The sequence below is a fragment of the Zonotrichia albicollis genome, chromosome 6 (assembly GCF_047830755.1).
Source record: "Zonotrichia albicollis isolate bZonAlb1 chromosome 6, bZonAlb1.hap1, whole genome shotgun sequence".
NCBI classification, from domain to species: Eukaryota; Metazoa; Chordata; class Aves; order Passeriformes; family Passerellidae; genus Zonotrichia; species Zonotrichia albicollis.
The window spans coordinates 21874951-21889870 of record NC_133824.1 but is presented as its reverse complement, the minus strand read 5'-3'; the positions used below and the strand labels follow the sequence as shown (position 1 = coordinate 21889870).

Genomic DNA, 14920 nt, shown 5'->3' with positions numbered 1-14920 from the left:
TCAGACTTCATTTTGTTTTCCATTACCATTTCTTTCAGCTTAGATGTATTTTGTGTAGATCTTTTGCAGGGCTTTCAGTGTGAATGCTGTGATATTTAAGATTATATTTATTGAAAGAATTTGAAAGCTGATGATAAAAATGGTTACTGCTTCTGGCTTTTGTTTGTGGCTGCTTTTCTACATTGGCACACAGGGAATGCTTATTTTTCTGTTGTTGCCATGAAGACTGAAACCCTATCTTTCATTCAATAAAAGCTTAGACCTTTTGTTCAATAAAAGTTAAGTATTGCAAGCACACAATAACACCTCTCAGTTTGCAAAGATGTATTCTACATACATTTTTACGTACATAATTTAAAAAGAGAAGTTATTGTTTCAAAACCAACAGTATTTTTAGGCTTGTTTCTTATCATTGTTATATAAAAGTAAGCTTATGGGTAGATCAAAGTCAATATACTATCTGCTTCATCCAGTGTTCTGGTAGTCATTACCTTCTTTTACTCCCTGTGTTCATACTTATTTACAAAAAGCAGGACACAGAAAAAAAATTCTTCTACAAAAGTAAACTTGTTCTGTTTATTTAATAAAACATATTTATGCTACTGCAATGGTATTAAAGGTATTTAGAACAGTGTTCAGTAGCCATCAGCTTTATTCAGTTTTCAGTAGATTGGTATGATAACGTTACTTACATAAATTTGTGCTCCTGCTGAAAAGCTTAAGATAGCTGAAAATGAAGAAGAAAAATGTATCAAAAAACAGCAGAGTAAGAGGATCAGAGGAGCAGGGGGTTGTAACAACCTGCTGGAATTGATATAGTCACAATGGTTAAATATATTTGAGAATTTATAAGAATACAACTAGAGAGTTCTGAGCAGAACAGAAAAATGATAGGAAATAGACATTGTCTCATATTTAATGTTAAATTTTCAGCATATCATGAAACTTGGGTGATTTTTTGGCAGTATTAAAAATTCCTCTGGACTTTTAGGCCAATGTTAGGCTTTCATAGTATTAGGGTTATGGTTTTTGATCTATGTGTGTTAGCAAGACTACAGCATCTTCTTTTACATGTTAGCTGTCTCAAGAAATATTTTAGGAATCAAACCTGTGAATAGATCATTATTTTTCTTTGTATTTCACAGCTGGTGTAAGAAAGGAACATTGAATTATTACTATACTGTTAAAGGATATATGACATTCAAGAGCACACTGCAGTATCTTCTGTGGGGCAGGGAGGCTGAATTATATCAAAGTAGAGAAAAATGTTGAGTAGAGGCTAGAGCTTAACATGAGAATTTTCCTTTCTAATTTTGTTGTATTTTCACCCAGGTTATCACTTGGACTGCTGCTTCTGAATCTTCTGGAAGCACTTAGAATGCCCCTCATATACCCTTAATTTTAGTGGAGATAGGTATACCTATCTTAGATGGCTAGCAAAGTTCAAGAAAAATGGTCTGAGGACTTGCTCTAAGTTGTCTTTGTGGCCCAAGACTCCTATACTCAGAAAGTCATACAAAAGACTAGAAAGAGATAGTCTCATCTTGCACTTCTGAAATCACTCCTGAGTTAGAAATGAAAATGAAAAGAGGCTATATAATTCTATGAGACCTTAATGGAAACACATATTTTAAATCTTCTCCCATTCCTTCTTTTTTCAACTTTTCTTGAAATGCATTCTGAACAGAATAATGCAGAGCATTGTAAGCTGAATCACTTTCACAGGCCATGACCCTTGAGAGATTCACATTGCTAGAGAAGATGCTTCCAGTCTATTGACATTTAATCAGTCACTATTTGGAAGGGAAAAATTTATTCAATTGCTAGAAATTAGCAAATAACACAGGTAGGCTTTAGGCATGTGTGATGAAGGCTGCTTCAAAGATGTGCTGAAACCCATGTTAACATGTGAGAGAGCCCTGTATCTGTAATCTGAGAAACCAAAACATTAGTTTTTGGAAGAAAAATTGAGTAAATTTCTGGATCTGTGCCATGTTTGCACAACAGGAGACTGCAATAGGCTTCACTCCTCTCTTTTAGGCTACAAAAAGGTTTAAATTTGTGATAAGTATGTCATCTTTCTATTTTCAATGATATTGCTTATCCATTACTGAAGAATTCAGTCTGGATATATGCAGAAAAACAACAATATTTTTACCACACATTCATTCTTGACCTAACTCAGGTTAAAAGGAAACATTGTTTTCGGTACAAGAAACCAGATATCCATCAGGAATTATTTAAATGAGTAATTACAAATTTTCTGTAAGCATAATACTCTTATGGCATGTGAAAACAGCAAGAGAGCAGCACAGTGCTCTCATTACACAGAGTGATTTGGACCAGGAATTGGTCAAATTTCAGTACCTCAGCCTGATCAGTACGACTTAATTGCTAAAGGTGAAAAGCAAAGTTTAGCCCATCCACTCTTATAAACAGGCTCATGGTACTGATTCTAGAACTATGAATGGAAAATCTTTTCAAATGGCTTCCACTGGGCCTAACCTTGGGCCAGACAGCCAGTTTGCAACATTTTTATAGTTGTATAGTGGGATCTTACCATTATGCTCTCCACATTTTTTCAAAACATTGTTTTATCAAGCACTTTTCTGAAAATCAAAATCTTTAATGAATCATGCAGTCATTGCTACTAAAATCTGACTGTTTTTCTGCTAATATGGGAGGCAGTAGAATCTAATTAACATCCCCTTAGTTTTTCCTGCTAACAGTAAATCAGGTTTTGAGAGTGAAGTAACAAATATGACAGACAGGGAGAAATGCTACAAGCATATATAGCAAATAGGAGTGGCATTTTGCTCTTTTAACATAAAAGTTTTATTGCCTGTATTGGCGAGACAAAGTATAAGAAATATAAGGGACCAGCACAACTGATGTAAGTCAACATCACAAGTCAAAGCTCAAATGAGGATATTGCAAGTTCATTTTGAAGATCATTGATATTTATCAAGAGAGTTTAGTTATTCTGGAACACAAGGGTGAAAGAAACGAAATCAGGGACATTGATCTGAAGCCATTACAAATGACTGGAAATATTTCAATTTTTGTCTTCAGAGGTAAAAATTTATACCTCAGAAATAACTGATTTTTACTGTGCTTCAGATATCAGTGAAGAGATTGCCATTTCTTTGCTTCATGAAATAAGGTTAAAACAGTTTATCTTTTAGAGGGTGAGTGAGGTTAGTCAGACTATGTGCTAGAAAATCCTTAAGTATATAAAATCCAAAAGTAAATAGAATCCTAAACCTTTTTTGCTTGGTTCTCTATTTTTAGGCATATATAAGCCTGAATGGATGTGTGCTCTGAAGATAAAACCAATAAAACACAAAGTGCTGTATGAAAACAAAGAAAAACATCTGTACATTTTGATTAAACCCCATAATCCCATACATAATATTTTGCATACTTTTTTGTTTTATTAATTTCAATTTTTCTTCAAGGTTTTCTAATTCTTTAATTAAATGTAAATAATAGAGAAAGTGATTTGCCTTCTTAGCACTCAAATATTAAATTTAGGAAGATTAATATAACTAGTTTCTGTTAATCACTGTTGAAGTGGTGTCTGTCTGTCTGTCTGTCTGTCTATTTATCTATCTATCTATTTATTTTTCTGAGTGGACTTATCAATTTCAGAAAAAATACCATGTTTCAAAGGACTGTGGAGTAAATTGTGAAGGTTTGTGCAACAGCACCAATTTATATGATCTGAAAATTAAATTAATACAGGAATTCATACACAGCAAGTCAAACCCAGTACATTTTAAAATATTTGTTTGAGTTATGATGATTAATTATTTCCATGGAAGGACAGTTATATTCTGCATATTGAAGAAGTATTTTTGTGAAAAAAAAATTAATCAGGGATTTTAAAAATGCATCTTTGGCAGCAGAAAAACTGTCTGCAAAAAATTTTTTCTTATTAAGAAAATAGTTTCTAAGACAGAAAAAGTTGGAAATTAATAGATATTAGTCATCCTTGTCTGGGAGTTTAAGAATATACTGATAAATGTTGAAAAATTTTTTCCTAAGCTCAAATTTGGCACTGTTTTTTTGGGGGGGTGGGGGCGGGGAAGAAGAAACTGACACCCAAACTCCAGTGGTAACAAAACCACCACACCTGTCTAATTCATGGTTCTGACATTTTTGTACCAAATTCTTTTTGTAAAACCTTCTAGAAATCAACTCATTGACCTCACTGGACTTTACGTCTACTTTTGTATTTATTAAGTTATAAAAATATTCCAATGTCATGTAGTTTCACCTGGATAATTACTGTTTTCTTTATTAAAAGGTATAAGGTATGCTAAGTAATCCACCAGGAAGAAATATGAAAACACTTAATGTTACCTGTCATGGGTAGCTTTATTACAGTTAATAAATTGCATAATATAGAAAATCCAAAAATTTTATTAACACATTACCTTTCTTATCATTTGCTTGCTCAATGAGATCCTTTATAAGTTATCACCCCCTGAAATTACTTACTCTATTCCTCAATTTCATTAGGAGGAATTATAGGTCTAAGAGAAAGAAGCAAGGAAAGAAGAGAGTGCAGCAGCAAGAGACAAACACTACAATAACCACAGTAGGAATAAATGATACTGTCTATATATCCTCATGGTGAATAGAAAGGTGAGGAATTAAAAATATTTGGTACTTTTATTTCTAAGTGGAAGGCAGAAAGATATAATGATGTGTTAAGTATGTTATTTCAGGAAAGAATTAGTCATGCAAACATTCTCCCTCTGCTTTGTTTGTTTTTTCCTTTTATATTTATTTATTCAATGGATAATTCAGTGGATATTTATTCAATGAAAGACTCCAACACTTTACAATCTTCCTGATGCCTGAAATAGAGAAAAGTAATTAATATTTTTTTAATAAAGCAAAATTCAGAAAAAGCTTTCATAATTACTGATCAAGCCTTTTTACACTGGTCTGAATTTTGCTCTCCGAAAGGTTCTAGTTTAATTTTGCACCTCTGAAAGGTGCAAGTCTTATCAAATTCAGTTGGAAAATCCACTAAGTCAGTGACAGGATGCCGTGATGATCAACACTGGTTTAACAACAGTATTTCAAGGACTGCAAAGATTTGGGCAAGGGACATACTGAATGAAAAAGCCATTCTGGAGGAGAATATCACCACCATACAGTGATTTGATTACAAAGTAACTCAATTTATAAGCTGTATTGGAAGTTTCAGTTATTCTGAAAGGAATTCACAGAAGGATCTCAGGAAATAGAAATATGAAAAGGAGGAAAATATTAAGAGAACCGGACAATAAAGAGTAATTTGAAGGAAGTTCTAGATGATGATCATTATCTAGAAATCTATGGAATCTTAACATGTTAGCAAAAACACATCAAGTATACATAATAAATTATAATAATTTAATAAACCTCAGCAAAAGAAAAAAAAAAAAACAGAATTCAGACCATATTTTTTATATTTTTTCTTTTCTGTTTTTTTTCTTTCCAGTGCTCTAGGACTCATCTATGATGACCTGTATCAGTTGTTCCCAAAAAATTGTAAAAAACCTTTGCCAGAAAATAATGTCATAACCTGCATAATGAGTAGCCTTCCTAACCCTTTGGTTTAAGAAGTATATCTCATCTTACAGAAACTTCATGTGGAGGGATAGAATGTAAGAGAATAGTGCAGAAGCAGTCTCACACCTGAGGAGTTGCAGCTGTGCTAATCACCAAAGATGAGGAACAGGCCTGCCCTTAACAGGCCACAGCTGTGTCCAATAAGAAAAATAGTGCTACAAAAGAGTGGGATAGCTGGGTGAGGAGAGAGTTGGAGTTTGTTGGTTGTGCTGTGAAGAAGAGGGAGAAGTCAATGCTGTGAGGCGTTGCCTGTGAGACATCACAGGCAGGGTATGGAACTTTTGCAATAAGATGGCATTTTAATCTCATTTCAGCAGCAACCTTGGTATGTTTTGAGAGCATGTGAATAGAAACATGGTTTTCCGTTCCTTTGTCACAGTGCCTTCTACTCATATTTTCAATGCACTTTCTACGGGCCCTCTTTGTGCTTATCCTTTTTGTAATTTTTCTCTGAATGTTTTAGTTTTTTGTAATTTATGGGTAGAGTAGCAGAAATTACTGGCATTTAAGGTGAGGCTGTGCTATTGGCATACATAATGTATCTGTGGTACCTCTACAATTACTTTCAACTAAGGCTTTTATTTGTGTAAACTATTTTATTCTTGGTTCTTCTCTGATGTCATGCAGTTTTCTTTTTCCATCGTTTCCTCCCCTGAATCCTACAGTTAAATTGGAGTTGGTAGTTCAGTAAGCTCCTTTACTCTACTACGTTTACTTGAAATCATCACAGTTGTATTGGCACAAGCTAAAAATTAATTTGAATCATCTGCAGACTTTCTGCCCCTCTGTTCTGGTGAGACCCCACCTGCAGAGTTGCACCCAGCTCTGAGGTGCCAGCACAGGAAGGGCATGGAGCTGCTGGAGTGACTTCTGAGGAGGGTCGTGAAGAACAGAGGAATGGGACACCTCTCCTACAAGGAAAGGTTGAGAGAATTGGGGGTGTTCAGCCTGGAGAAGGGAAAAAATATACTGGAAAAAAATTTCTGTATTCCTAGGATGTTCTGGAGAACAGGACATATAGTGCTAATGCAGCATCCCAAGGGACTATGTTTGAGGCAGCAGCTTTGCTCGCTGTCTTTTCTCTCTGTCCGTGAGACAATGTAGGACAGGAGAAATACCACTCACATTCTGACTCAAAATGAGCACAGGTCATCAGTTTCTGCCTGTTGCCACTTGTCCTATTGCTGGACACCACTGAGGAGAGCCTGGCTCCATCCTCTTGACATCTCTCCTTCACATATTTATAGACACAGATGAAGTCTCTTTCAATCACCTTTTCTGAGGCCCTATTCTTGATGTCAAATATTGAGGCTGAATTAAGTTTTGCTGGATGGAAGAACCCTATCAAGCAAGTGGGTGTAAACCTAACAGGGTTGTTTGCCTCAACTACTGGAGGAATAGTGTGCTGCTTTTTGTGCTAGAAAGCTAATTTAAGTGTAGTTATATTAAAATGAAAAGAAATTCTACTATAAAATGCTTGCCTGTATTTACTCTATGGAGACTGAAACAGGAGGTTATGTTGAAAGACTTGTTTCAGCTGATGCAATAGTGAAGAGTATATCCGTCATCTGAAGCAGAAAAAGTGCCGCTGACATAGGACCTGTAGGGCTCTGTTCAGATGTGTTTTTCTTTGCAGTACATCAAATGATTGTGATGAAACAGACTAACATTAACCAAGAATGTCTGTATACAGTACTGTCCTCTTCTGCTGCAGAGTTTTGAATCACCTACAAATTGATGTATCGCTTTCATTTAAAGATGTAACAGAAGAGATAGCCTGCAGTCATGAGCACACTCCAGAAGTGTTCTCAGAAGCATTCTAATGCAATAAATACAACGTTGATGTCCTCCATTAGAAAAAAAAGTCATTATGTACTAGACACACAGAGTTTGCAGAAGTATTTAGAAGGGCATTGGATGAAATTATACGTATATGGCATTCACTAGACGGACCTATCTTTATAACACAAAATTGATTGTGATGGCAGTGGGCTTTCTCTTACGTTCAAAAAGCAGTATTTTATTTGGTATTTTTATGATGAAAAACCATTATTACAATTTTATTTCAGGGAAATGAATCAATTGCCAAATTTGAAAGACAGATTGTCTTACAAGAGATTATTTTGAAAACCCCAGAACAATGCAACACTGAGGAATTTTTTTTTGCTAATTTCTTTAACTCTGTTAACTTATAAATTGATAAAGAAATTGAATTATGGACTCATAGGTTCTTTCCAAAGGACCTTTAAAGATCATGCAATCACAGACAGGGGTATGTCGGAAGAGATAGTTGTGCAGGGATATGTGTTTGAGATATTTGTACAACACTAACATGATTTAATTTTTTGTCAGCCCTGAAGTAGTCAAGACCCTAAGATGGATCTAATCAGGTCTCATGGACTTGTACATGGTCTATAGTGGTGTCAAATCTGATTTTCTCCTGAGATGGGTTGGATTTCACTTCCCAAGTCCAAGTCCCTGTCTTGAAATAGGGACTTAGAGGTGTGTGGAGAGCAATTGCCTTTGAAAATGAAACAAAAATTCTGAGTTTCTCAGGCTTCTTAATGTCAATGGTCACTAGGCCCCCATATAGTTTATTATTACTCCATTAAACATGAGATAAGGAACTGACTTCTCTCATCACCCATCCTAGAAAGGATCATTTGCATGAAAAACCCCACAACTGTCTTTCATGCAAAACCTTTTCTGGATTGTAGTGGTAATGCTACAGAGAATGTAATTTATTTTAACACATAAAAAAATAAAAGTACTGGTTAGAAAATGTGATCTGTTTTTGATTCAGTTCTCATCACAGACTAATTCCCTGTGGATGTTTTATCCCCTTTGCAAAAAAAGCCATATAATTTACCACAACTGAAAGGCTTTTACTGAGACAGGGGCACAAGAGAAAAAGCTGACAAATTGCAGGTTAGATGTATACTACCCTGGCAGAAGTTACATCACAAGCTAATCCTCTCCAAGGACCAAGTACTGTCCTTGAATGTGCATGATAAAAAGTCCTATTAGGTTCCAAGAGAACTGGTTATTCAGTTTTAGGAGGACAGTTTTCCTCACGCTTTTCTGGACTTGGAAAAAAAGTCACTTGTTTTTATGACCACTATTAATAATTTAGAAAGGAAGAAAAGTCCTCATAAAGAAAATTTTTCCATCTAAGAAGTGTTAAATGAATGGAATTTAGTCCTAAAGATACCATAGCACTGGGTTTGATGACAATTATTTAACATATCTTTAATGCAATTCTTTATATAGTGCCTGGTATTGGAATTTATGTATGCAAAATTATTTATAAAATCAAAGTGATGATATAAATACACATAGGGTAATAGAAATCTGTGTGCTGATAATGAAACTGATTTTGAATTTCCACTGATTTCTAGAATAAAAGTGGTTTTTGTATTTTTTTTGGAAAATAATTGAACAGTAAAATTTGAATTAGCAATGAAAGCGCTGGGTAATAAACTAATGTTTATTTAATGGTGGCAGATTCTGGAGGCAAAGACTTGTACCTAGAGCTGAGAACTATACAGACTGAATTTCATCCCTGACAGAGAATCAATACACCATTAAAGTCTGTTCTGAGATCTGTGACATCTCAGAAGTACATTGATATTTTTCTGGCCTTCTAAATAAAATAAAACAGAGGCCATCAATACAAGCATTTCACTTTGGACTTAAATTTATGCATGAAAATTGTCTGGGTGAAATTCATGCCCATAATTACATCCTTTTCCTGTAAGTGATTTATGCTCACCACCTTGGAGGTGGCATTCCATGAGACAAACAGAATTACCCTTCTACCAGAGATCACTGTAGACCAATGTAGACAAGCTCAGAAATACAGGAAGCAGTGAATTTTCAGTTTAACCTGACAGAGACAAGCGTCAGTTTGCATGGTTCATTCCTTACATCTGCAAATAAAGTATTATTCAGAACCTTTGAGATCTGTGGACAGAAAAGTGGGATAGAACAGCTGATTATGCTGTTAATATAGTAACCAGGCCAAAATGCTATTTTTTTGGAATTATGTCTTTTTACACATTAATACCTAACATAAGTTTACAGATATTTGGATCCCCCTTATTTTGAAATAAATTTTTGTCTCCATTTGGGGCAAATACAGCATGAAAATTTCATGTAACTAAATTAACTAATTGGGAAGAAAACATTGCAAGTATTATTAGAGGAACTGATCATGAAAAAAAATACATTCCCAGAGATACTTTCCTGATTTTTAATTTTTTTTTTTTGCATGGATATTAAAACCCCCCACAATTAGAAGTACTTGTAAGTATTTTTAAATTGCTAAGAGAGCCTCAGGAGAGTGTTTTGGGTAGTATTACACGTGATGGTACCAGTTGCCTGGAAGCTGGCATATGTGACACTTATCTACAAGAACATTTGGAAGGAGAATCCAGGGAACTTCCTGGGTGCCAGGGTAGGTCACAGAGAAGATTGAGTGCCATCATGTGGCACATGTAGAATTATAGAATAATTTCTGTTGGAGGGTAGATTTAAGACCATTAAGACCAACTGTAAGCTTAGAACCAGCATGTTCATCATACTAGCTAGTCTCCAGTCAGCTGGGATATCCCTGGTTGGCCAGGGCTGCTGGTGGAAGATTGAAGGTGGCTTGGTGATCTCTTCTGCCAGCTCCTTCAGGACTGTTGAGTAGATCCTACCTACCCCCACACACTAGTGGGTGTCAAAAGGGAAGAGCAGGTCATTGAGCGTTTCCTCCTGGATTATGGGGGTTTAAATCTGTCTTCCAGCTCAGAGGGCTGGTACCCTGAGGACTATTGATGTTGCTATTAGAGACTGAGTGAAAGAAGGCATCAGCCTTTTCCTTTTCCTCACTGTGGTTTGCCTGCATTCAGTATAAGATGGGGATTTTCTTGAATCCTTCTTTTGTTGCTTATGTATTTGTAAAAAAGGGGTTTGTTATCTTTTCAATCTGACACCAGCCAGATTAAATTCTAGTTGGTCTTTGGCCAACTTGAACCTCATGTGACCTGATGGCCATGGCTCTTTTTAAAGACACCCAGGACACATTTGGCTTTTTGGGCTGCAAGTGCACCCTGCCAGCTCATTTTGAGCTTCGCATCAACTAACACCCCACCAAGTCCTTTTTGTCAGGGATGTTCTCCACCCTGCCTGTACTTGTGTTTGGGGATTGCCCCAGCACATGTGCAGGAGAAAAGAATTTTTTGAGAAACGTGTTTCCATGAACTTGAGTACACAGAAAAATTGCAAAAAGGTTTAAAATCTCACAAAAAGAAATACTAGACTCAGACCTAATTGGATATGGGGTTTTTTTCTATGTGAGGTAAATTGGTGTGTAGAAGCAAACTAGAATGCAGAGAAGTTATTTCATGATACTTTACTTGTTTTTGATCTGTGCAAATATGCATCTTTGTTTAGCAGTACCTATCTAAACATTTGGATTTTTTAAATCAAGGGGTACTTATTAACTGCATCTATAACTAGTTGTAGCCTCCTACAGAGCAGTGTACATCTCATGGGTTTTTTGTTCTGGTGTTTCCCAGATTAATCCAGTTAAGCTCATTTATTCTCCTTGGAGAGGATGGCAGCTGGAAATAAGTTGTATTATAGTAAACAACATACTTGGGAGGAGCTGTGGGGATTCTCCCTCTCTACACCTTCAGTTCCAAAGGAAGCATTCAGGAGCAAACTGAAAGACAGATGATTTATTTTATAAGATTGGGGGTCTGATTTAATTATCTCTGGGTAGAGGTAGGTACGCAACCCACTACTAGCTGCTCAGGCTGCATACCCCATTTTGTGTTCTGTGACTACTTTCCATTGCTTCATGAGTAGTATTCTTTCCAAGCTGTCCTCTCTGCAGCAATACTGTGCTATGGAAGAAAACAAGTCTTCATATAATGAAGTGTTTTTTTAATACACCAGTGAATGTGCATACAAGTTTACCTGTGAAAGGATCATTGGCAAGCCTGAATTGCACAGCCAGTGACAAGCACAATCTACTTTCTCCCAAATACTTCTGAAATCTTCACACTTCTCTCACATCAAGTGTTTTTATGATCTCCCAAAAGAAATCAATTTTAAAGCAGAAAAGCACTTTTCTCCTCTTAGTTGTACCTTCCGTACTGCTCTTGATACCATTCCTTTAATCCTGAAAATGAGAAGGCAGATTGTCTCTGCTTGCATTTCTTTGCCAAATGATAAGGTTCCTTTCTCAAACAGCTCAAGTACACTTCTTGTTCTTATCTCTTTTTATATTACACTGGAGACAAAAAAAGACAAGTGTCAGAAGGCGTGGAAAATACTTAACACTAAGAAAGAAAAACATCAGGCCAGTGTCTATTTATAAATCCCAGGCTATTTGTTTTATTGGGCTATAAGGTGATGTACTTTCTCACCTTCTTTTCAAGTGGAAACATACCTAAACAAGAAAAAGTCAAGTTCAAGCAGTGGGGATCTTTTATGGTTTGGGCAGTATTTGGCATTATATGTGAAAATGTTCTTCAATACATGCTTCAAGGCTTTTCAAGATGTATTATGATATGTCTTATGTAAGGTTACAAAAAAACTAAATGGTGAAAAATAAACCTAAGAAAGACATATAAAAAGAAAGACTAATAATATGATTTTGAACATAGTGCATGACATAGTGAAACAAAAGTGTCAAAATAACAATATGTTGTAAATTACATCATAAGTGTATTAAGAATTGTAAATGACCAATGCTGAAGATTCATAACATTTGAAAAATCGCCCAAGTATGAGCACTTTAAATGTAATACTTAAAAGTAGATGTCAAGAGTCTCAATTACTTAAATCCTAGACCAGCAGAAAGAGCCTTGGGACAATAACTTCAGAGGAAAAGAAAAAAAACCCCTTATCTTATACTTAGTGGAAGTGTAGAAAAGTCGAAGAAGAAAGGATATTTAATGCTTTCAGCTATACTTGAAGAATAGGTGAGGGGGCCAACAGAGAATATGGATGGGTATCAAGGAGTGACACAGTAATGGCTTACAGCAGTGATTCAGTGCCAGGCTAGAAACACTAATTTTTTAGCACTAAAATCTCCCAGTATCCTACAAAATTCACGCAGGGCTGCATTAACCATGCTTGTATGCTGTGCAAGAATGTATTTGCTGTGATACAGATGCACCTGAACATTGTGGGAAACTTTAAATATTCATTGTTGCCTACATTTATGAACTGATAACTTTTCTCACGCTGAATATTTTTATGGAAGTTTTTGAGGTTTAGTTTAGTTTCTTGGTTTTTAATTTTGTTTTTACATTACTGGGGTTTTTTTTAATATTTTTTAACTGATGTAATTTATTTTTCTACTTTAAAATACTTTTTAAATGAAAAATTTATTGACTTTTTTACCTTATTTTCAACTTTTAAAGCAGAAAAGTAACTAATAACACATTTGTCCTGTGAGTTTCAGATATTAATGTCCTTAAATTTTAAAATTCAGACTGTTTTAATAAAATTGTCATTACCTTAATATTTTAAATAATATGATAATGGTTAATATAAATTTCTTTATATAGATGTATATGAAATGCCATAAGAAAGTTGTATTTTAAAAGGATATTTTTGAAATTTTTAGGGGCATATTTTCCATCCAAATTTCAGAGAATTTGTTGGAATTTTTAAGATTTCAGCTCCACTGATCCTTTAAAAAATGTATCTAGAGAAAAGTGAAAAAAAAAATTAATTAGAACTGGTGTGGGAACCCTAGCAACGGTGTCAGAGTCACCTGCCAATCATCAATGACCATATTCTTAGTTAATGACACTTTGGTTATACTTGCTAGCACTATCTTTGCTGTTTTACTTTTGGCCCATTATAGAGAAAATCTGAAATTCCTTAAGATGTGAAGTTCCCTAATAAATGACAAAATGAGCAGCTCGGTAGTGAGTAAGAAAGAGAACTGATAGTAAGATAAAATCCATTTATTTAATAAGATTTTTTAAATTGTGACATAGCTCACAATGTGCCAGTGCATTGATTTTTTTTGACATTTCCTCAAGGCTGCTAAGATAGTTGCTTGTTGTCTGGAATAGATCTAATTCCTTCAAAATATCTTGAAATACCATTTGAAGGGTAATCCCAGCTGACTGTTTTGTAGAATCTATTTTGTTATAGAACCTATTTTGTTTTGTGTGAGTAAAGCCATATTCACATTCTTGTTGTATTATACAAAGAAATAGACATACTGGAATTTAAAAATAGCTGAAATAAAACATAAATTGAAAATTAAAACCAGATTACTTTGTTTTACTCTCACCTCATTCAAACAAAAAAGAATTATTTTTTCCTCAGATATACAGTAAAACTAAGCTTTTAGCTTAGCATTTAGTGAAATATCTACCCAGTAAGCCTTGCTTATGTTGCAGACAGCTACCCTGAGGAGTGATTTGAATTTAAATGTGATTCCCTTATTAGTTTCTGCTAACTGCAAATATCCCAGTCTCTTAATTAAGTGGCTGAGTAATGTATGAATGCTCACTTCTTCTTGTCATGCAGAACAAAGTGATGTATTTAGATTCCATGCACAATATGAAATTTAATGACACAGGCAACAGTAATTTAGACAACATTTTCGTTTTATTATTCTTGTTTTTTCTTAGCCAATCTCCTTGTAAGTGTTTGGCTGCAGCAATGTTACAAAAGTTTGCCCAAACACTGGATATTAGCTAATGGATTTTTAGATTAAAAGATCATGTGTTACAAATGCATGGTTACCAAATGCGTAATATGTTGTTTATGTCTTCCCCCCCTATATTTAGAAATAATATACAGAAATCAAAACAGACCTTGATGAAAGCTCCTTTCTTGGTTTGGCACAGAATCTAGTGTTAGATTCAGAGAGATTCTGAATGGACAAAATAGTGCACTGTAAGGAGTTTTACAAAGAAGAAGGAAAGAAGAAACAAATCAAGCTTTTCTTCTAGTGCTGGTGGTTCCTGCTCGCTCCAGTGACTTTCTGCAGCTCTCCTGATGTCTTTACAGATTTTATAGCTTATATTCAGTCATAAAATCTGCTTCTGCTCTGGTATTTAGTATGTATATTTTTCCCTAGGGATATGATGGTAATTTTTCCCTATCCTGAAATTTTTTGTCTTTGCCCTGATATTTTCTCATGCTCGAAGAATCCTCTGCAGACTCATAATCTGACTGTATGTGTGTGATTTTGTAAAATCAGAGTAGCACATATGTACAGTAATTTGGACAGCTGTTTGAGTTGTCAGAGTTTTGTGTTATTGTCATG

The 14920-nt window shown here is 35.0% G+C and overlaps 1 long non-coding RNA gene across 1 annotated transcript in view; it reads right to left on the bottom strand.

Moving 5' to 3' along the window:
- Nucleotides 1-14518, bottom strand: part of LOC141729251 (uncharacterized) — a 28200-nt gene extending 13682 nt beyond the window's left edge. The window contains exons 1-2 of the long non-coding RNA XR_012580639.1: nt 14466-14518; nt 693-727 (exon numbers count right to left, since the gene is read on the bottom strand). This is a non-coding gene — a long non-coding RNA (uncharacterized LOC141729251). The remainder of the gene's footprint in view (nt 1-692; nt 728-14465) is intronic.
- Between the last annotated feature and the right edge of the window lie 402 nt (nt 14519-14920).